Source organism: Ovis aries, chromosome 11, assembly GCF_016772045.2.
Source record: "Ovis aries strain OAR_USU_Benz2616 breed Rambouillet chromosome 11, ARS-UI_Ramb_v3.0, whole genome shotgun sequence".
In the NCBI taxonomy this organism is placed as follows: domain Eukaryota; kingdom Metazoa; phylum Chordata; class Mammalia; order Artiodactyla; family Bovidae; genus Ovis; species Ovis aries.
The window spans coordinates 52,488,578-52,515,257 of NC_056064.1; the positions used below are offsets into that span (position 1 = coordinate 52,488,578).

The following is a 26,680-nucleotide window of genomic DNA, read 5'->3' on the forward strand; positions in this document are numbered from 1 at the left end:
CATCAAGCCAAAGCAAGCTTTCAGAGAAGATTACCTTTTATACCAACTCCCAAAAGAAAGGCTAGATTCCAAAATGAAGTCTGTTTGCTTCTTACTTTCCTAATATAAAGGGAATGGGCGATTTCCCCTTCCCAACGGCTGCTTCACATTGGTGGAATCAGAATACAATAGTCAGAGGTCTCCAGTGGCAGAACAGAGCGGAGGAAAGAAAGCAAAAGGCTCTGTTCTAAGCATTCAGCATACTGCTGTTCTCTCATTATCCAGCAAGGGAAGCCCAACGCTACCCTCTGCAGCACTGGACACCTCTATGGCCAGTACACGGTGTGTGTGTGTGTGTGTGTGTGTGTGTGTGTGTGTGTGTGTGTGTGTGTGTACAGTGCAGAATGTGAGTATAGATATATTATCATTATAGACTAACATCTTAATTCCTGCCTTCAATATTTATTGAGCACTTTCTGTGAACCAGTGTTCCTGGCACAATTCAGGGCCATGCTCAGGTCCTCTGGTTGCTTTCAGGGTAATGGGGCATGGACATCACGATGCATTATGACAGATGCTGTGCTGGAGGTGTGGGTGGTCCCACCACACTTCTTGGCTCTGTAAAGTGTACACACTGATCTCCCTCATCTTGCCTCTCTCCCAGTCACATGTAGATACTCTTTAGGTTCTGTCCTCTAATATGTCCTGATGCTTTTGGGGTCCATGACTTCCTTTGTCTTTAAATCAACCCTCCTACTTTGGCATGACTACTGAAAATTCATGACAATTCAGAGTAACTCCCAAACAATGATCACCCATGAAACCCTTAGAACGAGGGCTCGGGCAAAGTTGCTACTGGGGCTCCAGGGTTTGGCTTTGGGGTTTCTAAGTTGCAGGCTGTGGGAGTTGGACAGTCAAACCCATATCTCCAGCCCACGAGTGAGACTGAATATTGTGAAATTCAAAGTTTTGCTCCATGGACGTCTTTACATAAGGGGCTAATGCTGAAGCTCCAATACTTCGGCCACCTGATGAACAGAGGTGACTCATTGGAAAAGACCCTGATGCTGGAAAAGACTGAAGGCAGGAGGAGAAGGGGATGACAGAGGATCAGATGGCTGAATGACATCACCAACTCAATGGACATGAGTTTGAGCCAACTCCAGGAGATGGTGAAGGACAGGGAAGCCTGTGCGCTGCAGTCCATGGGAAGCCAGACGTGACTTAGTGACCGAACAATAACAACTGTCACATGCAGCTCCAACCTGCAAAGAGGGTTCCCTCTCTTCCCACTGAACATGGAGGAGTCACGTGGGGCCATCCAGAAAGGCTCGGGGAATGGTCGCAGGAAAGGGCTGTGTTACCCCTGTGCTCCATGAGAGGAACTCTCTGACACTGCTGCCTGTCCCTGAGAACAGAGATCAAGGGAGACTTTAGAGAAAACTCAGGGTTTGGTTCTGCTTCCCAGGCAGTGAACCATTCCGGAGCCCTGCAGGGCCTGTGGCTGATGCAGGAAGGGCCTTTTGGATTCGAAGGGGTGTGTTAATGATGCTGGGCCCTGAGATGTACCCTCAGACCCATTACTTCTGCCCAGAGAGGAGCATCCCCAACAAGGAGTGTTTGCAAGGTACTCCAATACATTCCCGCACTTGAAGCAGAGTGCTACAAATACCACCCATATTTAATTACAAATCCAGGTGGATGAGCTAACTGAATGCAACTCCATAGCAATTCCACATCGCTCACTCTCCAATTCAACTGATGAAGTTTCCCCAGAATCCAAAATGCGGGGTCCAGAGAGAGCCGTCAGTCTTTCCACATAACCAAGGCATGCAAGAGACAGAAAATAACCTCACAAAGAGTACTTCAGTGACCGTATGCTCTAATACCCCAGCCATCAGAGCTGACATTTATGCCATCAATTTAAAAACACATTATTTCATCTCTATAAACTTAGGCTTGTTTGAGGCCAGCTAAGTAGCTCTCTTTCTTAATGGCAGCCTGGCATTTTTATTTTTATCATGGTGCTTCACTCCCCCAGCCCTTAACACCTCACCTTTAATTTGCGTTTCCTTTCCTGAAGTCCCGGGAGGAGGTAGGGAAGCATAGAGAGAGGTTAGGCAAATGAATCCTTCTAGAAAGGCAGGAAGCTGCACAGGCTGAGCTGACCTGCCAAAGGAAGGCTCCTTGCCTCACCCCAGCATAGATTCCTATTGAAGCACGCTGCCTGTTTCTGGGAGAAGCCTGCCAGCACTGTCAAGGGCAGAGTGACCAGAGCTGAGGGCATGCGGGAATTGATTTTGCATGTGTGGTGGAGACTCTCCATCCAGTTGTCGTCAAACCCAGAGAAGAAGCCTCTGGAAGTAAATGAGATGCACATAATCTGTGCTTGTCTGTCTGCCTTGTCAAAAACTATAACTTCTCTGATTTGGGTGACCCTTAATCCTAAACACCATTTATCTCCCTTGGGGCTGATCACTAGTAGGGTCCTTTGTGTCAATCTCAGACTCTACTTGCTAACTACTCCTGCCCGGATTCCCTTCCTGGACTGTTTCAAGAATAAACATTGCAACCTTAAGCATATATGGAACTGCAAACCATGTAACAGGCAGGAAGCTAAGACCTGCACAAGGACCATGGAATTGCATCCCCTCAAGAAATCTATGGGGGCTTCCCAAGTGGCGCTAGTGGTCAAGAACCTTCCCGCCAAGGCAGGAGACACAAAAGAGTTGGGTTGGGAAGATCCCTGGAGGAAGGCATGGCAACCCGCTCCAGCATTCTTGCCTTGAAAATCTCATGGACAGAGGAGTCTGGCCAGCTACAGTCCATAGGGTCGCAGAGTCAGACTGGGCTGAAACAACTTGGCAAGCGTGCATGCAAGAAATCTATGGTGGTAACACAGCGAGAAGGACCACAGATCTCCACTTTCCGGGTGTAGAAACTGAGGTTCATCCCCTGCCAGTCTGCCAAGGCTTAGAAAGTTCTGCCCTCCCTCCCCGCACCAACATCCACTGAGCATTTCCTCCTCCTCCCCCTCCAGCTGAATACCACCAGGCACTCACCTGTGGGAGGAGCCTGTGTTCAGAGGCAAGAGCCAGCTTTCCTTGCATCCCTGTTGGAGGCGGGGTTGGAGCAGTCCCTGGCCATTGCTAGCCCCGTGTTATTAGTTATTTTTAGCAATCAATGTTATTGATGCCGTGTTCACTAGAGAAAGCCACCAGAGAGCTGTTCTTCCAACTCATTACATTTAGAGTTGAACTATCCCCTTTTTATATAAATCCTGACACATAAAGATAAAATACACCACTTTCTGAGGGAAGCTCTGAACCAGAGGCTAAGAGCTGGGAGGCAGATTTGAGTGCCAGAAGCAGCTTTAAGGATGACTCCACAGGGGAAGGTCCTGGAGGCCTGTCCTCCGAGCCAGGAAGCTGGACCAGGGGGGTTAAAACCTCACATGGAGAAGAACAGCCCCTTGGATGTCACCAGCATGGAAAGGAGGCAGGGAACTGTGGATTCAACAGAAGACAGGGCTGCTTTGGAGGGTCTCAATCTGGATGGCTAAGAAGGGAGGGTTATGTTACTGGGGGCTTGAGTGTTTGGCTTCTTTGATGGCTGCTGAGGGTACTTTTGCCTGGACAACCCCATGGACAGAGGAGCCTCGTAGGCTGCAGTCCATGGGGTCGCTAAGAGTCGGACACGACTGAGCGACTTCACTTTCACTTTTCACTTTCATGCATTGGAGAAGGAAATGGCAACCCACTCCAGTGTTCTTGCCTGGAGAATCCCAGGGATGAGGGAGCCTGGTGGGCTGCTGCCTATGGGGTCGCACAGAGTCAGACATGACTGAAGCGACTTAGCAGCAGAGGGTAGACAAGGCCTTTGGGTCTCAGCTCGCAGTGGTCGAGGAAACTGATCCTGGCAAGTCCACTAATGCCCGGGGAGAGACGAGATATGGTTGTTTAGAACATTCTTTACTCCTCTGTGGCTCCCAGGTGGCCCTAGTGGCAAAGAACTGCTGTAAAGAGACGGGGGTTCGATCCCTGGGTCAGGTAGATCCCCTGGAGGAGGGCACGACAACCCACTCCAGTTTTCTTGCCTGGAGAATCTTGTGGACAGAGGATATAGTCCATGGTGTTGCAAAGATTTGGACACAACTGAAGCGACTTAGCATGCACACACGCGTACTCCTCTCCACCCCTTTGCATTCAGTTTCTCAGCCTTGAAGGGACAGAGCTGGGCCAACTAAGGGACCCTGGGATGGCTCTCTCCACACATTGAATGCCACGAAATTGGGCTTGAGCCACAGAGTGGGCAGAGAGCTGTGCCAGATGCATTAGAGAAGTGTAGTGCCCCTTTCTCTGCCTCTGGATGGAGTTTCTCTGGGGACAGGATGGGTGGAAGAAGGCCAGGGATTACAGGTTCTGGTGTGGAAATTCCCAGAGGTGCAGTAATAGGAAGATGCCCATGGTTGATTCCAACTGACTGTTTCCCATGGAGACGACATCGTCCCAGCATCTCTCCCCTGGACGAGCCCCGCTGCTCACTCCACCGCGTTCCCAGTACATTTCACCCACACTGAACACCCCAGCTTCCTGTGCAAGTTCCCAATACTTATTTCCCTTTAAGAACTTGGCACTTTTCATGAGCTGTTCCTTCTGTGTAGAACACCGTATCTCTCTTCCATGATCTCTCTGATGAAGTCTAGAATCAGGGATGGTGTTGGGTCAGACACATCAATTTGGGGCTCATTATATTTAGAGAACTGAGACACGGAGGTGAATAAGATCATCCCAGTGGAGGGTAGCCAGCCTGAGAAGACCACTGGCATGAAGACAAAGCCCAAGGGAAACAGACAGACACGGTCCTGGGGCGTGGGGCCGCCGGAGGCAGACAGAGAATGTCAGGAATGGGAGAGCAGTCGGTCACGGGAGATGTGCTGTCAGTAAGGACGGAGAAGCGTCTGTCACATTTTGCACATGGGGGGCGGGGGTGTCTCCTGACAAAAGCTTGACCAGCAAGGAAGGGCCAGACATCAGGATGTGGGTAAACAGGAGACAATAAAAGGGAACAGTGGCTTTGAAGTCATGCTCTTGAGAAGTGGGGTCTGGAAAGGGAAGGCAGGTTGGGATAGTTCAAGTCATGGCAAAACTTTGGATGGATAGACGGATGGGGCAGACCTCTGACCCAGCACTTCTGTCTGCTCTGTGGGTTCTTGTTCATGCATCAGCCCTCTCAGGTGGCCTGAGGACACCTGGAAGGCAATGGCTGCCTTTTTCATTTTCCTGGCAGTCATCCAGATGTTCAGTGAGAGTTCACTGCTTTCCAACACGTGTCGGACACCCTTCTGGGTACTGAGGGTTCAGAGAACAAGACATAGAGAAGCCCCCAGGGACTGAGGGAGGGGAGAGGCTAAGCAAGGATGGGCGCAAGCCTCACAGAGGAGGTGACATCTGAGCCAAGACCCAGAGATGGAGCATTGAGGAGCACTGGAAGAGAACCAGCGATGGGAGACCAAGGGGGGACATTCTGAGAACGCTGGCTTTACTTTGAATGAAATTGGGGTGTTGGAGGGGTTTACACTCAGTCCAGGGCACCCTCTTACTTGGAAATTGATCACATTGGCGGTGTTGCCGCAGACGGTGCGTCCTTAGCCAGAGTGAAGCAGCTGGACTTGCTGGAAGCTTTTGCGTGGCTACAGCCGAGGTGATGAAGAGCTGTGGACAGTGGAGGAATTCTAGCTGTTTCAAGGGTGGACCCCTAAGGATTTGCTAATGAATCTGGCGTGGGGTGTGAAGGAAAGACATAAACCTCAGCTCTCCCCAGAGTCTGGCCTAAGCAAGTGGTAGTCACTCAAGGAAACAGGGGTGGGGTTGGCTCTCAGGGATTTGGTTTTGGATGGGTTAACTTTGGGACACTTCCAGATGGGGAAGTTGAGTTGACAGACACACCTATCCATGGAAAGACACCCCAGGGCCCAGGCGGCACCGGACAGGGGGCTTGGTTGCATCCTTCGGAGTGAATGCGTGTTGGGCCACCAAGAGTCGGAACGTTCCTGCTACATGGGCCTCTCCTGTCTCTCTGTCCCCCCTGCCACCACACATCTGCAAGCTTTTAGTAGCTTAGCCTGGCAAATGACCCAGGGTACCACAGAGCAGGATAGAAACCAGTCAGATTCTCAAAATCCTGGGAAACAAGACTGAGTTTCTGTTGCCGGCTGGCCTCATGGGAAAATGATGTAATTGTTTAGGCTGAGTCTGAGAGGAATGATCTGAACAAGTTTATAGGATGCTGATGTCTCAGTATCTCACAGTTCCTCCCCATTCCAGCTTTGCTATGCCTCCACACGCATACCCCTTGGGCCCCATCACAGCCCACAGCCCAGGACGTGGGCAGGGATGGGGTCAGAGACAGGATGTGGTGCCTGTGGGTGAGCTTTTTGCCTTTGTCTTGATCACACTTGCCTTGAAATCCTCCTACTCTTGGCATGCTGGTGGAGACAACAGCCCATGAAAATTTAAATGTTTGCAATAAGATCAGGGGTCTCCTGACGTCTTAGGACTGAGGATACTGCTGAGTACTGTTGACAAGTGGATGCACATCCAAATGAATGAAATCCCACAAGCAGGGGAAAGGTGAGGGGAAACCACGAAAGGAGAAAGAAAATGCCAGCCACCCTATTGTTTCCTATGGCCAGATGCAAAATTAAGAACATTAAAGGGCTGGAAAAATGACAAGCAGTTGACCCAGACACCCATCCCCTGCCACCCTCCCAGCCTCTGTATCCTGATATGGCTCCCTTATTTCTAGAGTGTTTCTTACTTTAATTTAATTTTTCCAAAACGTTCTTGAAGTAAAAGTCACATCATTTAAAATTATCTATTCCTTTTTCTGTCTTTACTTTTTAAACCTTTTTTTAATTGAGGCATAGTTGACTTACAATATGCATTTCAGATGTATGACATAGTCAAAATTTTTATAGATTATGCTCCATTTACAGTTATTATCAAATATTGGCTGTATTCCCTGCGCTGTACAATATATCCTTATAGCTTATTTCTTGCATACATAGTATTCTGCACCTCTTATAAAATTATCCATTTTAAAGTAAACACTTCAGTGGTGTTTCACAATCTAGTTCCAAGAGGTGTTCATCACCCCAAATGGGAAACTCTGTACCCGTTTGGCAGCCACCCCCAGACCCTCCCTTCCCCCAGCCCTGGTCCACCACCAATCTGTGCTTTGTTCCAGCCAGTTTCCCTACTCTGGATATTCCATATAAAAGGAGTCGTTTCGTGTGGAGTCTGCTGCGTCTGACATCATTTGCTCAGCACTGTGTCTCTGAGGGTCACCGTGTTGTGGCCAGTGTCAGTGCCCCGCTCCTGCTTCTGGCTAAGGAACCTTCCACTGGGGGGACACACCGTGTTGTTTATCCACTCATCTGTGGGTGGGCACGTGGGCTCTTCCCAACTTTGGCCACTGGGAGTAAGCTGCCAAGAGCATGGATGCAGGAGTGCTCCCCTTTAAGACATCCTCTACACATGTGTGCGTTGTGGGGTGGGGGGGGGGGCGGTGCGAGGTCTCTCTGCCCCTGATGGCTCCCATCCCAGAAGCTCATGGTTGGAGGGGCTGGACACAGCCGGGGGTCAGCATGGCCCCGCACACCAGGAAGGCTTCGGGAGGAGCATGGTGGAACCTGCCCCTCCAGCAGAGGCAGCTTCTTTTTCCTCTTGTCTCCACCCTACCCACAGAGCCCACCTAAGAACCGCTGATTCTCATCACGGACCCTGGGTGACCCACATGGCCCAGGTGCCCACTGTTAACTGGGCCTCCTGTCGGCAGACTGGCCCTGCCTGGGGTCCTGGCTGGGGCACCCACATTGTGGATTTTGCCAAGCATGAGAGCAGAGAGAGAGAATGCTGAGCTGGGGGGAAAGGACGACCCAGGCACCTGTGGGATTCCTCTATCCCTCAAGCCTCTCACTCAACGCAAACCTAATCTAGAGGAGAAATGAATCAATTGAAACCCAATTTCCATCCCTCTCTGCTCAGACATCCCAGGGTCTCTGCGGGTTGGGGAAATGCTGTCTGGGTGTCTGGGAGGGAGCATGGTCCTTTCCAGGTGGAAGTGTCACTTGAGGGTCCTCCTCGTCCCCAGGGGCTGACAGGTGGGGGCCCCTCTGCCTTAGCACAGGCCGAGCTTTGGAGATTGGGGGAACGGGGACCATCATTCACTTGTTGACAGGCATCCTTTGCTCTACAACAGGCACCGTCAGAGTCTCCCAGCCCACGTCATCCTCATCCATGTAAATTCGTCCTGCTTACCGCGGGGCCGGCTACAGAGCCAGGCACCAGGTCAGAGCTTCTGGGGCGAGGGGAAGCTCGCTCTTAGCTCCTTGTTCTCGGCTCTCTACCCACAGAGGAGAGTGACTGTGTGCCTGCAGGATCCGTGGGGGACACTGTCATGTCACTTTCCTGGGGCCCTCAGCTGATCAGCAGAGCTGGGCTTCCCAAGCCAACTTCCATCTTAACACACAGCCTGGATTCATCTCACAGTCCATCCTTTCTGGTGTCAGCACCAAGGGAGAGGGACCAGAATCAGTCCCATGGCGGAGTTAGTGAAAGGCTGCGGAGATCCGGCTCTCCCGGGGTGGCTGGCGAGGTAGGAAGGAGCAGCATCTCTCCCCTGCTCCATGTCAGGGGACCCAGCCCAGGGGCGTAGACTCTCGCTGCACAGCTCATAAACAGCAGGCACAGGGCGTTCAGTGCCTCCCTTGCATTTTTCTCTGTTTGACTGGCTTCTCCAGCCTTTGGGAACAAGCTGAAGAAGGAGGGGAGGTCTGGGGAGCTGAGGCAGAGGCAGGAGGAAGGGTGGTCTCTCTCCCTTCGGGGCAGGACTGCAGGTGGCAGCTGAGGGCATGGGGAATGTGAATGCCAGAGCAGGCCTGGGCCCCACTCAGTTGAGCTGAGAAGCCAGGGACTGCCAGGCTGTCCTAAAAGGAAGGCAGTTCTAGAAAGTTCCCCCAGCCACTGTGGCGCAAGAGCCAATCAGTGTAGCTACTGATGACATCAGTGAGTCCCTAAAAGTGCTCAGAGGGGTAGATAGCCACTTTTTGGCAACAACCACAGACTCCTGTGTTGGCACCAGCTTCCAGGAGGGCACCACATGTGGGGTATGACAGAGGTGCGTTTTTGTGCCAGTGGCCCCCTGCTCATGGCCATCTGCACGGGATTTGAATGGAAGCCAGTGCACAGAAGCTCAGCCTTTGCAAAGTGGTGACAGGGATTGTGGTTTGGGGCCCTGTGATGGGTCTTAAGGCAACTGCAGGATTCACAGAGGCATTCCTATAGAACTGAGCTTCTCTGGTATATTTAAATATTTGTCTACAGAGTATTGCTTATTGAAGTGGCTTTGGGGCAGAGACAACTCTATGCTGCAGCTTGTGGGGGTACTGCTCATTGGAGAAGGTCAGAAGCAAGTGTAACTTTTCATGTGAACCAGTGTGAATGCATGATTGTGAATTTACCCCATTCCATTCACACAGACCATGAGAAGGTGATGGGAATTCCATAGGCATGTTCACTGTGTCTTGGCTGTCTGCTTGTCTGGGACAGAAAAGGGGGGTGCCAGCTTTTCTGTGGAAGCTGGGAGAGGGTCACAGCCCCAGAGTAGGGTTCAGCTACTCTTGGCAAAGGGGATGCCTCGCCAAGCATCACCTCCCTAATTCTCCAACACCTTGAGGGGCAGGTACCATCACTCCCATTTTGCCGATGAGAAAACTGAGGCTCAGCAAGTGAAACCATTTCCCTGGTGTCACCCAGACAGAAATATGTGGGCAGGGTTTCAAATCCATGACTGTCTACAAAGTTTGGGGGCTCTCTCTGGGACGGTTCCTCTCCCATCTGAACCCTGGGACTGAAAGAGAATGAAGGGCCCCAAGCCTGCCGTCTCTCCATCTCCTTCATGACCCCTAAGTCATGGACAGGCTCATCTGTCCTTGTGCAAGCCCGTTGCCAGCCATCTCCTTGTGACTACTATAAGCCTTCAGCGCCAAAGAGGACCCCAGCTCGATTGCCTTACTGTCCCATTTTTTATGATTTTTTGTAATTGCTGTTGTTTTATGAACATGACTTTTGGATTATGAACTTAGGCATAACAAACAAACCATTTAAGAAAGCTATTAACTATCATAAGCCAGGTTTTACCAAAAGATTTTCTAAACCCCAGATGGTACATGGGCTTCCTACCCCATTCTCCAGAGTAACCCTATGTCTGAGACAAGACCGTCCATAACAGGCACCGGCCCATGAAAACGTGGGGCAGATAAAAATCAGCTGGCTTTCAGGATGCATTTCCACTTCTAAGGAAAGAAGTAAGTAAAGGAATGGGACACTTCCACGAACAGTGGGAAATACCTTCACTATGAAATCTTCAGTTCTAACAGCTGAACCCACCTTGAGGCCACGGCTAGCCTGAGGCTGGAGCACTATTTCTGCCTCACCAGCCACAGCTTGGGTTCTGGGATCAGGAAGGGTTCTCAACTACACGTGGGTCAGAAACCCATTTCTGAGGGCCAGCACGTCCTCCCCAGGGGGTCCTCTCTCCAGCTCCAGCACTTACGACCAATCTCACTGGGATCTGGTGCGTTTCCAAACCAAGGCTGCACTCACCTGTGAAACATAGGAATGTTACCTTAGCCTGGGAAAACGTTCATCTCTGTCCTCGATTCTAGAAGCTATAAAAACCAAACAGGTAAAGAAAGCAAAAACTGCCACCGGTGGCTGCTCCTTCCTGGTCCATGTGGCAAAATACCCCCGACTTTGGCATGAGTTCTCTTCCCACCCCAGCCTTGATATCTTTCCCGAAAATGGAAACTTCCCACACCTGCTCTGAAAACAGAGCCACTTAGATCGCAGGAGTTGCTGGCTGTTTCTTCTCTTTCCCTTTCATTCTGTGTCTCAGGCAGTTAAAGTAAGAACCGTTGGCCAGGCCACTTGAACTGCAAAGATGCTGGTACTAATGAGCTCCAGGTAGAGCTGAGGGTCGGTCTGGCTTTGCAAGGGTCCAACTTTCTCTTCCTCTAGCCTGCCCCCTAGGCAGGGAGCCCCCCGACTCGCTGTCAGATGGGTCCCCCTCCCACTTTGGGCCCACTGTGGTACAGTCGACCGCTGAGTTTGGGAGAGATGTGGGTGACAGTTTCGACCAAGGTTTGGGAATCCTCAGAGCGAGACGATGAGGGGTCCAGGCAGCCCAGAGAGGGTGTGTCTCGAGCCCCCTGGCAAGATGGCCTCTTCCCCTGGGGCCCTTCTCCCCGCAGCTCAAGGACCCTGTCTGAACTGGCAGCCTGCCTCTCCCCCACACCCATGAAGTGACCCTCCCCGCCTGCCCCGTGCCCCTCTTTCCTCTACTTCACACCCAGGCTTTTGGCTAAATAAACATGATGTGCATTGAGCTAGCAGTTCAGGCTGGGTCTAAGCAGCTCGTCCAATTCGCTCTCGTCATTTTTCATTCCAAATGAAATTAAGCTCCTGAGAGCAGAAAAGAACCCTTTTCTAAAAAGGAAATGCATCAGCGAATCCCTTAGGGGGAAAACATTTTGACATGGAAGTTTTCCTGTACTTTATTCAGCCAGCACCACGCTCCTCTACTCTCAGCCCCACCCCCATAGGCCTTCTTTTACGCCTGTGTTTTCAATCAACCTTCTCCTTGATTGTATCTGCAGGAAAGTTCCCCTTCGTCACCCCTGCCCCCACCCTGCAGCTCCCTGTGTCCCAAACCCCATCCCTTTGCTCTCCCAAACCCACTCCAGAACTGCATGGTCAGTAATAAGCTGTAGGGCATTTGGTCAGCACTATCTCAAGAAGCAAATAAAACTGCAACCCAATACGACAGCCTCTGAATTAATGTCATTCTCTTGTCGTCCCCTTCCCACCCCGCACTGCCCAGATACATTTGTCTCAGCAAAGTCCGTGGACCAGCTCCACAGTGATCAAATTAATGGGTTGTGCCTATGTGGATGGGTCTGTGTGCAGCCTAATGTCTGTTTATTTCCCTGATGACTGTTTGTTCACTAGGATCTCTGAGCACCCAAAGCCAGCACTAAGCAAGCTTGACCAAGGGAAAGATTACTCATATATATATATATGTGTGTGTGTTCAAAAACAAACCCCTCAAGGCCACCTATTGAATTTAACACCTCTTGATGTGTTGAAAGCCCTTGAGGATGACAGTTAAATCCATACACCATCGGGTGTGAACCTCAACGAGGTCCCACAACGCGGTCATTGGCAGGACAAAAGCTGAGCTGGGAATGCTGGCCGGGAAGGGCTGTGGAGGCCGATGCAATATCCAAAGTGCAGTCGGGCCATCCTGGCCTGATCACATGCCCACACCCGCCTTTCCATGCCCCAGGCACCTGGAGAATTCCCATCACAGCACCTCCTCCCTCCCCCAGCCCTGCAACACTTCCCTCATTTCAATGACAAGGAAGCTCTGTTCAAAGTTGACTGGAAGGAAGTCCCCAAGGCCACACAACTAGGCTGCTCTGGGGACTGGAACCCAGGTCTGTCTGGCTCCGAGGCTCCCGCTAAATCAGTTACCCCACCTGCCAACGGAGACGATGCATGTGGTCTGGGAACAACAGTGGCTCATCTTTCACACAGCCCTTTCTCTCGCTAACATGCTTGGTTTGCCCTCTCTTCCACCCTTGATTTATGGAGGGTTCTGCCCAGGATGTTCTCAGCAGTACGTGATGGACGGCAGAGCCATGCCCCATGTAACCACAGCCGTTCTGTAATGGAAAGGAAAGGACCCCATCTACAGACAGCTTTCCCTGGCATCCTGCTCTGTCCCTGGTCTCAGGATGGCATGTACACAGGGGTACCTGGGGGTGTGCAAAAGAGTAAGCTGGATGCTTTGGTTTATCATTTTCTGCTCTGACGCAAGGTGTGCACACAGCATAGCACTTGATCCCAACTTCTGGAGCCCTCAGCCCATGTGTTCCTTCAATCTATTTGCGTAACTACAGCCTTAATTTGAATTCACTCTCGAAAGTGCATACCCATCGAAGGAGTATGTTCTCTCCAAAAGTGTCCCTAAGTGACGCCGGAGAGCCAACCTGTTGCTCAAAGCACGTGAGTGTGAAGCCCTCCCTTTGGATCTGCTTGCAGAGTGGGTATGGAAGGTACCTATGGAGAACTGGACAGGCCTGGTATTCCCGGACTCATGTGTGTGTGTGTGTGTGTGTGTGTGTGTGTGTGTGTGTGTGTGTGTGTGTGTGTTCTGTGCCCAACAAGCCACTGGGTTCCTGAGCCACCACCCTTCATCTCTTCTTCAACCCGTCACCTATCACACCCGACAGGACTGCGTGCTCCCTTTTTTGATGGATTAGTGGTTTACGTGTGTAAGCACATGTGTTCGTTTGTGACTTCTAGCTCTATCTACAGCTGCTGGTTTGGTCGTCTGCTATGGATGGAGTGATCTTCTCCTCTGGACCATGCCTCGCCACTCTAGGTTATTCCGAGAAGGACACCACACATATACACATGCACACACACACACACACACACACACACACACACACACACACACACCACTGCTTTAACTCTCAAGACGTTCCCTTGAGTTCCGGTGGGCGGAGGGGGGTGCTGGTGGGTGAGGGAAGAAGAGAGGAAGAACACTGCACTGGGATCCCTTCCATCACCTGCTTTACAACAGAGAAGCAAGAGCAGCTTTGAGGGAGCACGTCCTATAGTTCGCTGGCAGGCTTGCTGCACCCTGTCCTGGGCACCTGGAAGCCTAATCCCCAGGCATCAGGTGGCCACCACTTAGATCTTGTCTTTGAATGTTGGGTCTAAGATTTGCAGCCACATAACACAGGTGGTACGCAGTTCTCAAGGTCTGACAGTAAAATCTTTCACTCTGCTTCTTTAATAGTTTTATTTGTTAATTTGACTGTGTTGGGTCTTCATTGCTCCATGGGCTGCCTCTAGTTTCAGTGACGGGCTTCTCTTGTTATGGAGCCTAGGATCTAGGGTGCGGGCTTCAGTAGCTGTGGCTGTCAGGGCTCTCTAGAGAGAGCACAGGCTCAACAGCTGTGGCACACAGGCTTCATTGCTTCGTGGCACGTGGCATCTTCCCGGATCAGGGATCGAACCCGTGTCTCCTGCACTGGCAGGCAGATTCTTTACCACTGAGCCACCAGGAAAGCCCTCACTTTACTTTCTACTGCACTTGTAAATGGAAATATTTACATTCCCAACATCCGAACCAAACCCTCCCATCATGAAATACCACCTTGCCTCTGTATTAGCCTGCTGAGGCTGCCGCAACAAAACACCATTGACTGGGCAGCTTAAATAACAGGCATTTCTCAGCGTTCTGAAGGCTGGGCAATCCCTGATCAAGGTGACTTCAGGGGTGGTTTCTGATGAGGGTGCTCCTCCTGGCTTGTTGACAGTGGCCATCCTCCTGTGTCTTCACACGGTATTTCCTCTGTGTTCACGTGGCGACAGAGAGGTCTTTGGTATTTCCTTCTCTTCTTATAAGGGCATTAACCCTATCAGACTGGTGTCCCACCCTGATGACCTCATCCCATCTTCTTTACTCCCTGGAGGCCCCATCTCCAAATACCGTCGCACTGGGGGTTAGGGCTTCGGCATATGAATCTGCGGGACATAATTCAGCCCCTAACAGTCAGTCTGGGGCATCACTCCAGCACCACTACCACCACCACCGTGGCCGTCCTCCACCCTCCTACACACACCTATCAGCCAAGCTATCCTAGACCAGCGTCTTTCCTCTCTTGTTCACCGAGACTTCCAGTTGTTCCTCCCAAGGTGACACTGGTCCTTTTTCCTAACTTTCTTAAAATATATATATATATATATATATACTTATTTATTTCTGGCTGCGCTGGGTCTTCGTTCCTGCAAGTAGGCCCTCTCTAGTTGGCGATGAGCGAGGGCTACTCTTCATAGCAGTGTGCGGCCTGTCGCAGTGGCTGAAAAGACGCTGATGCTGGGAAAGATTGGAGGCAAAAGGGGAAGGGGGCAGCAGAAGATGAGATGGTTAGACAGCATCACTGGCTTAATGGACATGAATTTGAGCAAACTTTGGGAGATAGTGGAGGACAGAGAAACCTGGTGTGCTACAGTCCGTGGGGTTGCAAAAAGTCAGACATGACTTACGGCTGAATAACAACAACAACTCTGGTTGTGGAGCACAGACTCTAGGGCGCTGGCTCAGTAGTTGTGGCACATGGGCTTAGCTGTTCTGAGGCATGTGGGATCTTCCTGGATCAGGGACCAAACCCGAGTCTCCTGCATTGGCGGGTAAATTCTTAACCACTGGACCCCTCAGGGAAGCCTGTTTCTAACATCCTTGATGACAGACACGAATTTGCATCCACATTTCAGAGAAGGTGGTCTCCTGCAAGGGTGGGCAAGCAGAGTCAAGAATTCCCAGGCGATAAGATTCATATCACTTCAAAGCAGATCCATCTCACTAGCTGTGGGGAGCTCAGGTAACATTTCCGTTTATTTGTGTTTATTGAGCAAATACTAGCTGGACAGAGAGGATGGAAAGGAGCACTGGCCAGGAAGGCCACCCAGAGTTATTTGAACTATGTTACATGGTCTCTCTGCTTCCCTGGTGGTTCAGACGGTAAAGAATCCGCCTGCGATGTGGGAGACCTGGGTTCAATCCCTGGGTTGGGGAGATCCCCTGGAGGAGGGCATGGCAACCCACTCCAGTATTCTTGCCTGGAAAATCCCACGGGCAGAGGAGCCTGGCGGGCTGCAGTCCATGGGGTCGCAGAGAGTCAGGCATGACTGAGCAACTAAGTACACGTGGTCTCAAGTTCAGGCAGACCCCACCGCTGCCAAAGCAGTCACTGCATGCCAAGCTCTGTGCTGCTGCTGCCCGGGGCTATTGCAACAGGGCATTCCCTCCATCCACAAGAATCTTGGCATAACTAGAGGTCCAGAAACACAGATGTTAAAGGAGGCCCTGTTATAAGCACCAGAGGGGATGTATAAACCATGTCAGTAAACATGGAACACCTTCTATGTGCCCACCCTAGAGAAGTGGAGACACATGTCCTGCTAATCTGATTCTGTGTCTTCTTTCCTGCCAGTTCCCGAGAACCCAGGGCCTTCACCAGTCTCTCCCCTATGCGCCTCCTACTCACAGTGTGGGGTTTTAGACCCGGTTCTGCCACTTAATGATTGGGTGTCTGAAGCTCTCCAAGCCCCAGTTTCCTCATCTGTGGAATGGACGTGTTGTATTTCTTTATTCGTTTATTTTGGCCGTGCTGGGTCTTCATTGCAACATGCAGGATTCCTCTAGTTGTGGCACGAGGGCTTATTTGCCCCACGGCATGTGAGACCTTATTCCACATCAGGGATGGAACCACATCCCCTGCATTGGTTAAGGTGGCTTCCTAACCACTGGGCCGCCAGGGAAGTCCCAGAATGGGTGGATAAGTGGCGCATACCTCAGAGAGCTGTGGGAGGAGTGTATGAGAAAGTGGACGCGGTGAGAGTCCAAAGGCAGCTGGCGCCATGAATGCACTCGGCCAAAACCTGTTGTTGGTGTGCCTGTGCCCCTTGGAAGCGACGATGTCCGGGGTGGGTCTATATGCTGGCCCTGCACTCACCGGCCCGGTGACCTGGGTGAGCCCTGTCCTCTCCAGGTTTCCATGTCCTCATCCGTTCCAGGGAGGCTGGGCTAAGCCTCCTCCAGCTCTAGTATCATGCACCCTGGCTACTCCAGCCAAGCAGACCTGAGCCCTGCAGCCTCCACCAGGGCAGGGACAGGAAGTTTAACCCAGCAGCACCTTCCATGTGAGGCTGTAGTTGGCAGAGCACCAGGCTGAGGCTCAGGCCCGGCTGGCACAGGGGTGAATGCTAGCAGCACACAGGCCGGGAAGGAGCTGGCCTGGTTCCCCACAGACAATGCCTGTCTTAGACCTTCTGGGACAATCCCAATTCCAGATATGGTACCTTGCGATTACTATACACCCTCAAAAGTGAGGTTTTGTGTGTATTTGCAATCTAAGCCATCCTGTCCAGGCTCCCTCCTCAGACCAAACAAAAATCTTTGGCCAGACTCTGTGCCCTGATTAGGGGTTTAGAAACCTACTTCCTGGCCCATGAAGTTCTTCAGGTTTTGCTGGGTCAGAAACTCTAGGGCCCACGTGGGTTACTGTACCTAGAATCCTGCTGAAACAACCTTTCACCTCCTGGAGGGTCCTGCAGGCCATGAGCAGGGTCTGGAGGCTGCCAGGTGGACTGTTTCAGGGCTTTCTGATTTGTACACGGCATCCCCAGAGCCCATAGAATTTTCCAGTAGGCCTGCCCAACCTCCTCCTCTGCTTTCCTCTGCAAGTAGCTCATTTCTCCAGCCTTCAACACAACCTTTCCTCAAGCCAGCCTCCTCCCAAGAGGCAACCCTCTCAGCTGACGTTGCCCCTTGACCTGTGGGGCTGCCCAGGCCCCACAGTGGGCAGCCTGCCAGCCGCCCACCCAGCCAGGCAGTGCACTTGGGGCAGCTTGGGCAAAGGCTCCCAGCAGCCTGTCCTCTCCTCGGCACATCCCAGTGGTTCTGATGACAGAGATGGGGCTGCAGGTTAATTTATGGCATTTGGGGTAGCTGAATATGGGAACGTCTTCTGGTCTTTAAATTAGTCATGAAGTCGGATCCCACCAGCACAATTAGAACCCTCAGCTAATGATTATTTATGGAGTTTGGAATGCGTATTAACCCGATGATATTAAATATTAAACTAAATTGTAATACTTATATCTGTATTTACAGTACAAGGTACAGGATGAACTGCAGCCCGCCCCCTCACCACGGAGTCCTTGGAGGCCTCAGAGCGTTGATGGGATCAGGCAGAGCCAGGCAGGGCAGCATGCAAGGCAAAGAACCAGACCTAAGCTCAGGGGCATGGAGGTGTGGGCAGCCAGGGGCCAGGTGGGCTGATCTTGGGGGCGGGGCAGCCTGGCCACTCTCGGCTTCCTCTGGTCCCTGATGGGATGTGAAGCTCAGCCTGCCCAGTGTCCCCCCAGTCAGAGCTTGAGCTGGCAGCACCATCACTTTCAGCCTAACCTAACAGCCAGTCTGATGCTCAGAGCATGTGCAAGGCGATGGCTGACCTCATCTCAGGCTCACCTTGCGCCCGTGGCAGACACGGCGGTGGTTGAGCGTGCAGAGTCTAGAACCACATGCACCAGCGTGCAAGTTCTGCACCCCCCACCAGCCTGGGCAAGCGCAATGTCCAAGCCTCAGTTTCCCATCTGTAAGGGAGGCGGCAGCACAGGTATCGTGGGCAGGGTGGGCCAGTGCACTCACGTGCTCAGGGACCACCCAGCATGTGAGTTGGCTACAGAAACATTAGCTCTTTCTCTCTCTTTCTTTTTTTTTTAAAAACTGTGTTATTGAGATACAATTCACATATCATGCAATTCACCCATTTAAAGGGCATGAAGCTCTGAAAATGAAAACGTCTTGAACCTCCCCCCACAAATTGAGTACAATGTGAGGATTTTTCATATATTCACAGAGTTATCACAATAATCAATTCCAAAACACTTTCATCATCCCCAAAAGAAATTCTGCACCCAGGACCAGTGATACCCCATTTCCCCAAACCCTCCAGCCCTAGGCAGCTGCTAATTGTCTCTCTGTCTTCACGGACTTGCCTCTTCTGGAGGTTTCACATCAGTGGAATCATACACTCGGTGGCCTCTGCGCCTGGCTGACTTCCCTCTGCAGAATGTTTCCCGAGCTCATCCGTGTTGTGGCAGGTGTCAGCGCTTCACTCCTGTTTGTGGCTGAGTGATATTCCACTTTGTGGATGGACCACACACCGTGTTTATCTGCTGGTAACAACACTTGGGTTGCTTTCACTTTTCGGCTCCTGGGGACAGCGCTGCCATGAACACATGTGCACGGGTACTTGTTTGTACCTGTGATAACTGTGTCTAAAGGAAATATTCACTCTCCTCTTCTAGGTCCAGGCCAAACCCAGAGCCGCCTCCTTCACGGTCATCTCACCGCCTATCCTAGTGTTTTCTGAAGGCACTCGTCACTTCTAACCCAAACTCATGGTGTGTCCCTTGGTTGCAGGGTGTTAATGGGTGAGTTGGAGGTGGGAGTGAGGGGCATAACAAGAGCTTAGCTTCAGGGTGGGCCGATGCTACATCTGCTTTTCCGTCCGAACCTGGCAGAGAGCTGGGCACACGGCAAGTGCCGGACAAATGCTAAGATGTCTGCACCTGTGAGAGAGCCCCCTGGACGCCTGCAGCAGGGGTGGGGTTGGGGTGGACAGTGTAGCTCCTCTGTTCCTCTCGCTCAGCCCACTTGAGTGAGCATGCACTCCGTGGTCGGTACTGTCCAGGGGTTGGGATGTGGATGAGCAAAGAGGAAGACAGACAAGCCCCTGAGCTCATGGAGCCAAGAGTCTGGGGTGGAGGGGGAGTTAGTCCACAGACAAAGTTACCCAAAGGGGAGCCCCGCACTGTGTAGAGAACTGGGCAGCTGTGCCAGGGCCCAGCTGCACTTCAGACCTGGAGGGCAGGGCATCTCTGAAATCTAACCGACCGGCAGAGTCTAGGGACAGAGAGTGCTGGGCAGAGGGGCCGAGAGCAGGAAGGAGCTGGGAAGGAGGGACGAGATCTCTGGGAAGAAACCCCCCAAAAGGAGGAAGGGAGAGGGAGACACAGAGAGTCAGAGAGAGACGGAAACAGGAAGCCTGGCTCAGGAAGGCCAGTCAGGCAGAGCTAAGAACGGGAGGCGGGAGAGGTCGGCCCTCCTTCTCAGGGCTGTGGGATCACGGAGGGGTGGGGTGGGAACCCAGGGCATGCGTGACACGGTGGAAACCTTGCTGTTGCTGTTGTTCAGTCACTAGGTCCTGTCTGACTCTTCGCGACCCCATGGACTGTAGCACGCCCGGCTTCCCTGTCCTCCCCTGTCTCCCAGAGTTTGCTCAGATTCATGTGCATTGAGTCAGCGATGCCATCCAAACATCTCATCCTTTGCCAGCCCCTTCTTCTTTTGCCTTCACTCTTTCCCAGCATCAGGGTCTTTTCCAATGAATTGTCTCTTCACATCAGGTGGCCAAAATATTGGAGATTCAGCATCAGTCCTTCTAATGAATCTCAGGATCGATTTCCTTTAGGATTGGCTGGTTTGATGGAAGCCTGGACCTAGCCAATGGCAGGGCCTGAAAGGAAGGAATGGGGACCCATTTGGGAGGAAGCCCTGAGTGGCTCACTGATGCTTGGACCAGGGAGACGGTAGGAGAGGAAGAAGGTTTAACAATGATTCCTGGGCTTTGAGCTGAGCAACTGAGTGGATGGAGGGGATGTTTCTCGGGATAAGGGTGTCTGAGGGATAAGCAGACTGGAGAACCAGACATGTGGAGATGCCTGGTAACTGTACCCCCAGCCTGACTGAGAGCAAACATCCCCCAAGCCATACTTATGACACGGCATTTCTAGGGCATCGCTGCGGTTCCCTGAGCCCCACAACTGGGAGCGGCCCCTGAGTATGGAGGAGAGAGGCCAGCCTTGCTGCCTCCCAGATAATCTGCCACCTCCCAGAGTCCAACTCCACCCTCTAAAGGTAAAGAAAAGAGCTGTGATGCCTCGCATTTGCTGAGGACCCCATGCTGCATAATCAGAAGTCTTCACTCAATCAATCATCTAGGCCACCCCGTGAGGTGGGAACTTTCCTCCATTGAGGAAACTGAGGCAGTGAGGTCCAGACACCCACTATGTAGGCAGCAACCTTCCATCACATTCTGGTACCCAAGGCCCCGGGTCTCCAGCCCAAAGGCACAACCCGAGAAGAGGTCGCAGGTGGGGTAACAGCATCCAGGCAGATGGGTGCTGATGGGGGTGGACTGGTGGGGCAGGAGGCCTTCACTTGGCAAGGTTAGCCCTAGAGCCCAAGCATTCTAGAAGATGATTGAGCCGCCAGAGTGATCTGAACACAGACTTCTCCTGGTTCCATACCAGCCTCACGAATAAGGACAAAGGACGGAAGTGCAGGCAGCCCTCAGCCCCTGGCCCCTGCCAGTGACTGCAGCCCAGCTTTAGAAGGGTCACCCCAAAGCATAGTAGAGGACGCTCAGAGAACATTCTAGATCCACTCTCATGGATAGGGAAGCCCCTTCCTATCCGTCCAGCCCCAGTGAGCTGAGGGGCTTGCTGTGGTCAGCAGCCCTCAGATCCCCAAGCCCCTAAGGATGTCTGTTCTGATCCTAACTTCCCCCTCAGAGGCAGAGCCCCTCGAAACGTGGGAGTGTTTTTCATTTCCGGCTGGACTGGGACTTCCTCTGCTGCTGCTGCCCTTGGAGGGGGTGGGGGCCCTGGCTCAGCAGTGGGCCTGGAGAAGAGGACAAGGGGTGGCTAGAAGGAGATCAGCACATCTGAGGGGCACTCTTTCTAGAGAAGGACGTCAGGAGAGGAAGGCAGAGCTGGGGGTGGGGTGTGTGCCCTGATTTCCTGCAGCCAGGGCCTCCCCCGTAGCACAGGGGACTGACTCCAACACAATCAAGTCAGGTGACAAAATCGGCTTCTGCAGCAGAGCCCAAATGGAACAAAATCCCCAATTGAATCGATTTCACCAACAGTAGGAAAGTCTCTGCATGAGGCGGCCTGCTCTCAGCTCTTGGCAGAGGAAGGCAGGGGCCTGCTTCTCAGGAAAGGGCCCCTGGGGTCAGGGGACAGATAGCAGCTGCGAGAACATTGGGCAGAGGGACCACCCGCCTGTTAAGGAGAAAATGCTTAACGACTCTTCTCATCTTGTAATTTCAAGGAAGTGACAGTATTGCCAGTGGTTACCAGTAGTATCCAGGTCTCAACTCAGCTGAGCAACGGAGGTGTCACAGGGGACAGATAAAATCTCCCACACTTGTGACACCAGGGTCCCACTCGAAGCCACTGGGAGATCAACCTTTTACAAGTTGCTTTTATGGCCCTTTTACGAGTTGCTGCCCATGGAGGCCGCCCTGCAGGCTCACTTCCGGAGTCTGCACTGTGATTCTCTCTGGCAGGAGCTCCATGTGCCCTCAAAGCTGGCACTCTTTCCCGCGCCCCCCTTCTTCATTGGCCAGGTGGCTCCAGCTGCTTCCGGGCACCTCGGCCTCAGTGCTCTCACCTGGAAAAAGGAGGCCTCCTGCCCGCAGCCTGGAGGGCTATTTTGAAGACAAAGGAGGTATTGAGAGAAAGGCCCGGAGGCAGCAAGCCTTGCTCGCAGGTGGCCGATGTGGACTCAGTACATGTGTGGGGCTGGGCGGGGGGATCCCTGAGCCTCAGGCCTGGGCTCCCCGTGAGTCGCTGACCAGGCAGCTGACACTTTCTATGGTGGCCCGCACCCTTGTATGATGTGAGTCCTTACTGTTTTTCGTGAGGAATGACTGGGTCTGGAGAGCTTTAGTGGTTTGCTCCGAGAGGCAGATCTTTCGGACAGAATGAAGTAGGAGGAGGGAAAACTAGGAGAGGGACTTGGCTGGAGGAGACATGGCCCAGGCATCGTCCATCCTTTAGAGAGGGGCTCGGGAGGGGTCTTGGTGGCAAGAGGGGAGTCCCTGCCCAGAAAGAGCTGCAAAGGGACAGTGATTATAAGCTTAGCCCTGGCGGGGCGGCTTCAGGCCCCCAGGCTTGGCTTTAATGATCTTTGGTTGCCATCTTGAAAGTCTTCGTACTCTTTAAACAGGGGCTGTATTTTCAGACTATACTGAGCCCCAAAGCTTAAGTTGGTCTCGGGCTTTGGGGTCCAGAAAAAAATGAGTCTAAATTGTAGCGCTGACATCTTGTTGCATGACCTTGCCCAAATCACTTAACCTGCAAGCCTTGTTTCCTCACCTGTAACCTGGGGCTGAAGATGGGGCACCCTCAGAGCAGGCGGCTCTCAGTCATCCCAGCGGATGAAGACTGTTATCACTGTGCCTCCACTTTGTAGATTGGCCTCAGACTCATTGGAAAAGAGCCTGATGCTGGGAAAGATTGAAGGCAGGAGGAGAAGGGGGCAACAGAGGATGAGATGGTTGGATGGCGTCACCGACTCAATGGACGTGAGTTTGAGCAAACTCCAGAAGATGGTGAAAGACAGGGAAGCCAGGCGTGCTGCAGTCCATGGGGTCGCAAAGAGTCGGACACGACTGAGCGGCTGAACAACAACTATGGGTTAAAGTATGTGAGCTTCCCCGCCACCTTCTTGGGCTCCGTCGCGGTCAGCTCGGTCCCCTCCTCCGTCCCCACTACACTCTCCCCAAGCCCTGCCTAAGAAGGGGACTTCTCTGGACGCCCCCTTGGGTGCTGTGTTCCGGCACAAAGCGCCGCTGCTTGAGTTGCAGCTGTATCGCTCTGATCTCTGCTCTGTCTTCCTGCGGCCGTCTCCCCTGTGTGTCTGTGTGCCTGTATCTCTGTACCAATTTCCCCTTCTTATTAGGACCTCAGTCATTGGACTCCGGGCCCTCCCTAATCCAGTATGACCTCATCTTAACTAATTACATCTGCAAAGACCATATTTCCAAATAAGGGCACAGGCTGAGGTTCTCAGTGGACATGAATTAGAACAGCATATAAGCTGGACAAGGCAGGGAGTGGAATCTGAAGGGAGAAGGAGAAATTTCAGGAGACGGGGGTGGGGACAGAGGTCAGGACAGCAGGAACAGCAGGAGCAACAGTTCATTAACCTTAGTTAGGGTTGTTTCTGTCCCAACCCAGAGCAGCTGCTCTGTCCAGGGCGCTCTTCCCATTGAAATGAGCCTCGGTGCTATAGACAGGAGGGCAGGGGCATCTAACAGAGGTCTCACAGACAGCGTCTCCCCGGCAGTCACAGGGGAGCAGCCCCATTGGAATCTCCATGCTGGGGAGGGTTTGCGGTGCCAGTGGATTTGTGCCATGTTCATATGACTAACGAATTTAAATTCCTGCTGCCCAAGCAGTCTGGACGCCAAGCCGCACACCTTCCTGACTCAAGCCGTGGGGGGGCCCCCACCCTCAGCCAGTTCCGAGTCCTTCCAGAGTCACCTGGAGCCTCGGGTGTGCATGGCCTGCCCAGGGTTGGCAGGCTTTCCCAGCCATGGCTCTAGGGAAGCAGTTTATAAGCTTACCTGCGAAATCCCAGCCCAGTAAATCTCCGAAATTGGAGCGGATTCACCTAATGGAATTAGAAAGTTTAAAATAGCAATGATCTTGAAAGGGATTCGGAAACTAAGCCCTTTCTGGAAATTGGCAAGTCACTAACGTCACCCAGGGAGACCCTGGAAATTACAGACCTGTGTGCCTGGAGGTAATGAGGTCAAACAGCTCCACACACCCACAAGGAAAGTGGGCACTCGGACTCACCAGAGCGCTCTAAAAAGTTAATAAAATGGCAGGCATCCCGGCAACCCAGTGGACATAATTTACCTGACTTTCAAAATGCTTTTGATGAGTCCTTCCTGAGAGATGATTAGGGACGAGGAACCAGAGAGCAAGGACAGCGTCTCACTGCAGGTTAAACCCTCGTTAAATGAGAGGTTCTGAGTCCCGGGGCCAGCTGCTCCCCAGAAACGCCTGAAGACAGTTCATAATTGTGGACCCCCCCAGGGCCGGCTTTGGGGAGGAAACCAGCCTTAAATTTTAAAATGTAATAGGAGCTCAAGAAGTCACAAGTTTTGCCGAAAGCATTCCTACAGGCGGAGGACAGCAAGAGGAGTTTTGTTTGTCGGAGATCTAGGCTTTCTGCTTTGGGGCCTTTGAAGTGTGGGTCAAGGATCATACCTCCCCACTGCCACCCCCACATTGCCCAGCACTGGATGTGGGGCCTGCAGGGAAGGGCCTGTGGAGAGTCTGCCCTGGGAGGATGCTGCCCAGCCTCTTTCTGGACCGGTTCAGAGCTGTTTTTATTTATGGCCACAAATCCACCTTCTGGATTGAGGCAGAGGTGACAATCCCCTACCTCCTCCTGAGCAGGCAGCTTCCTCCAGAGGGGCTGGCTGCCAGGAAGAAAGAAGGGAGTAGAGGGCCCCCGCCCATCCTCTGAGCATGCCCCCTCCAGCAGCAGGCAGTAAGATAGAAAGAAGGGGGAGTGGGGAGCTGGGGGATAATGTTTTAGAGGTGCATGGAGGAGGTGACCTTGCCAGGACTAAGCTCCAGGCCAGAGCATGGGCCCAAGCTTCCCGGGGCTGCTGTAACAGATTTCCACAAACTGGGTGGCTATGCACAATAGAAACATCTTCTTTCACAGTTCTGGGGGCCAGAACTCTAAAGTCAATGTGTCGGCAGGGCTGTGCTTCCTACAAAGACTCTAGCAGGGGACTTTCCTTGCATCTTCCAGCCCCAGGAGCTTTCAGGCTTGTAGACATATCACCCCAGTCTCTGCCTTCATCTTCACATGGCCTTGTCCCCTGTGTGTCTGTGTCCAAATCTCCATCCCTTCTCTTGTGAAGACACATGTCACTGGATTTAGATGGACACCCGAAACCCTGGATGAGCTCAGCTCCAGATCCTTAACTCAACCACATTTGCAGAGACTCTCTTGAGTCAGACCACATTCATAGGTTCTGGGATTAGGACTGGGACACACAGGGGCACAAAGGTCCATATAGTTGAAGCTATGGCTTTTCCAGTAGTCGTGTATGGATGTGAGAGTTGGACCATAAAGAAGGCTGATTGCTGACAAATTGATGCTTTTTGAACTGTGGTGCTGGAGAAGACTCTTGAGAATCCCCTGGACTGCAAGGAGATCCAACCAGTCAACCCTAAAGGAAATCAACATTGATTATTCATTAGAAGGACTGATGCTGATGGTGAAGCTCCAATACTTTGGCTATGTGATGCGAAGAACTGACTCATTGGGAAAGACTCTGATGCTGGGAGGGATTGGGGGCAGGAGGAGAAGGGGAAGACAGAGGATGAGATGGCCGGATGGCATCACTGACTCAATGGACATGAGTTTGAGCAAATTCTGGGAGATGGGGAAGGACAGGGAAGGCTGGTGTGCTGCAGCCCATGGGGTCACATAGAGTCAGACATGACTTAATGACTGGACAACAGCACAAGGGCGCAATTCACTCCATGGTGTGCGTGCCTGCAGTCAACCAGCAAATAGTCACCAGGTTCCACTGTGTGCCAGGCACTGTTCTGAGCCGTGGAGATTTGGACAGCTGCTGGCAACGCCCTAGACGTCATGAAGCTTTGGTTCCAGGCAAAGAGCGCAGCAGCTTTGACTCCTTTGGTCTGCTTCCAGCTGAATCTCACCAGGCAGCCTAGAAAGAAGCAAACGGTGGCTCAGGAAGCGTTAGGGCAGTCTTCTGCCTCCCTCATCCTCTTGCGGCTCCTCACGGGGCTGCCGCAGAGCAGTGTGGGCATCTCCAGGCCCCAGGGCCCCGCCGCGACAGGTAAAGCCTGACTGGCAAAGCGGGTATCGGTGTCAGCAGAAAGCTTGTGTGCCTTTCCAGTGTCCTAAACAAATAACATAAATTTAAAGTGCTACAGAATTTACAAAGTGCCTATAAAATACCAACATTCGCTTGGATTGCTCCTTAAAACTGCTGGCCACCATCCAAAACTCTGGGCTGGGAGAGTGGAAAAGGAATCACACAAAAAAATCACCTTTGCTGCGATCCTCACTCCAGCCGGAGTGTTTCCAGACCCATAAAAGCTTCCAAAGCCAGGCAGGGTCACTGCGGAATGAAGCCCATGCA

The 26,680-nt window shown here is 52.3% G+C and overlaps 1 protein-coding gene across 4 annotated transcripts in view; it reads left to right on the plus strand.

The window, feature by feature from the left end:
• RBFOX3 (RNA binding fox-1 homolog 3) overlaps positions 1-26,680 on the plus strand; it is a 434,098-nt gene that overhangs the window by 251,454 nt on the left and 155,964 nt on the right. The window contains exon 4 of one of the 4 annotated variants that reach the window (XM_060395813.1): positions 18,993-19,118. The exons of the other annotated variants lie outside the window; for them this stretch is intronic. The gene's annotated coding sequence lies outside the window, so the exon portion shown is untranslated. The remainder of the gene's footprint in view (positions 1-18,992; positions 19,119-26,680) is intronic. 4 annotated transcript variants of the gene reach the window in all.